Source organism: Magnolia sinica, chromosome 14, assembly GCF_029962835.1.
Source record: "Magnolia sinica isolate HGM2019 chromosome 14, MsV1, whole genome shotgun sequence".
Lineage (NCBI taxonomy): Eukaryota > Viridiplantae > Streptophyta > Magnoliopsida > Magnoliales > Magnoliaceae > Magnolia > Magnolia sinica.
Genome location: NC_080586.1, coordinates 13,383,893 through 13,386,878, shown reverse-complemented (window position 1 = coordinate 13,386,878; position 2,986 = coordinate 13,383,893).

Here is a 2,986-nt window from a genome sequence, read left to right as displayed (position 1 = left end):
CCCTAAAACAGTGGTGACTCAACGCTGACTATTGATTGAACGTCCATCGTTAAAAACTTTGGATGAAGCTGGTATTTATGTTTTCACTTCATCCGGGTCCGTGTGACCTAATCAACGGGTGGATGACAAATAAACATTATAGTGGGCCCTAAGAAGTTTTTAATGGTGGGCATTTAATGATATCTGTTTCCTGTGGTGTGGTCCACCTGATATTTATATCGTGCTATTTTTTGGCTCGCACCCTAAAATGAATGAACGGCGTCGATAAAGCACACACAGTATGGTGGGGCTCACGGACCTTTTACAGCACCGACCTGATACCAGAGGCGTCACTTCCAGAACGTATTCTGGTGCACGAGAGAGATAGACGAGAGGGAGAGGAGGAGGATAACAAAAAAGAAAAAGAAGAAGATCATGTGTGAGGAATCTGTTATTTATTTTTAATTTGATTTTTTGAGAAAAAAACGAAAACCCCTCTCTCTGTATCGATAGTATCGACGATATCGATACGGGATCGTCGATACAAATAAGTATATAACGGCATTGTATCGACATATCGCAGATACAATGCGATATTAACGACATATCGACCGATATTCGGGTACCGATAATATCGGCCGATATCCAGTTACCGATAAAATCAGCCGATACTATCGATATCATCGATATCGCAAATACGTCTGAACATTTGGCTGCATACAATTAGAATGAAAGCAAAGGCAAATGCACTTTTGATTTCGTGAAGTACAATTTTGAGAAATATTAATTTTTATGTGAAAATTCAAGTAAATTTATCCTCTGATTAAGTTCTCAAAAAAAAAAAAAAAAAAAAAAAAAGACGAAAATAAAAAACCAATCTTGATCTACATATTGGTATAATTTTGAATAGCATAAAAATGTAGATCCACTGTCTATTTCATGTCATAGAGAAAACTTTAATACTCTGGCAGATTGTGATGGATAATACACAAGCACTTATAAATTACTGAGAAATTGCATGCAATTAATTCAAATTAAACCATCCAAATAATGTATACCAACTTAGATGTATCATGAGCCAAAAATTGTGCTTATTCAACTATTCTACTATTAGATTTGTGGACATTTATTGGACAGTTGAAAATGCAAAGCATCCGATGGTCTTATTCCAACAAACAAGTGTCCATAAATCAGAGGTTAGGATTATACAATGTACAACGAATTTGATTATTATTATTTTTTTAAGTGGGTTCCGCAATTTATTCAGTTTAATTTGAGTTAATGTATTCCATGTGTACCTAATTGGCTGTGTATCAAGCATCATACACAGCCAGAGTATTAAACATCCTCAAATAACTGGGGATTTTGTGACATTTGTGATTGGCTGTGCTGTGTTTCTAATTAGTTGCTTAACAGTTGGCATCTGAATCGTATACAGTATGGGCTGGTTTAGATCAATCCTAACTGGATGATTATGAATTACTTCCATTTAATATTTTACCTGGGTAAGAAGATAAAAGATCGAATCACGGTTCATTTGAATTATGATTTGAAATGGAATAACGGAATTATGCGAAATCTGTGGTATTTTCGACCACTACAAGATCAACAATGCCATGAACTTGGGCTTCCCTCACAAAGTGTGGATACTAATTTGTTAAGAATCAATCCGATTGAGGCTATAGTGTCATTGTTGGCTGGAATCAAAATATCTGCGAGATCAAGGTTACAATTTGTGTGTGTGTGTGTGTGTGTGTGTGTCTATATATATATATTCATATTGACTTTAGTTTGTGTGGAACAGGCTTATATAACTGACCCAATTAATTGGGATAAGGCGTAGACGATAATGATGATGATTGATTTTTAGTTTGTTACTTTGTTTATGCAAATTGAATAGTGTTTAAGGTTCATTTGGACAAACTTTCAGAATTTTTTCTTCTTGAGGAATATATATATTTTTTCCCATGGCCAGCGTTTCGCAAGGAATCGCCTGCAAGGCAGCAGGGAAAATCTGAAATCATATCTTCTTTGGTCTTTATAAAATTGATGAACCATGTATACTATTTGTGGAATTCATAATTCGATCTAGAGAATCAGTGGTCATGGTTTTGCAAAGAATATGATGAGATTCATATCTGATAACCATTTAATGGAGTCGACAATAGGATGCATTTTCTTTGAGCAGGTATGTTCTTTCCTTTGTTAGATCAAATTTTGAATTATGTTTGTGATGCAGGACAACTAACCACTTGCTCTAAAAACTCGAACTGATAGTGTAGCAAATTAATCCCTTTATCTCATAGCCTAGGCCCCACATCCCATGGGTTTGGTCCTCGGCTGAAGCCCCTCATGGGCCCCACATCACATGGGTTCTGCCTCACATGAGCCACCCACCTCACACGAGTCACCCTCCTCACATGGGCCGCCCACCCCGAGTGTGCCCCCATATCCTACAGGCCACCCCACTCGAGCCCGATGTGAAAATGCCCTTGCATTAGTCTGCTTCTATGGTTGGTACAACAAGAAGAAGATTTGGAAAGGAAAAAGGAGGAAATGGTTTGTTGAAATTTTCATCTCTACTCTGTTGGTTACAGAGTTATCAGTTATGTATGATTGATATAAAGTTACTGCCAATGTGATCTACATAGCATATGCAGTTGATTAGTTTTTCTTTTTGTGAATGTGTGTTGAATAAATAGTGAATATGTCACCTCGTATTGTAGATTATATTTTCAGTCTTTCAGATTCTATGGGTTAGAAAAAGCTCAACATTTAATAAAACACGTTCTGTTTGATTTAGTGAAGTGTTAGTTTAACTGTAGAGTGACTGTAATATCTTTTTCCATGTTAGGAGAGAGAGAGAGAGAGAGAGAGAGAGAGAGAGAGAGAGAGAGAGAGAGAGAGAGCCGAAAAAGCTCAACGCTGCACAAAAATCAGAAGTGGCCAAGAGTCAGGTAATGATCCAGGGATGGCCGAAATCTTTTTGTTCTTTCTTGTGCTCGCA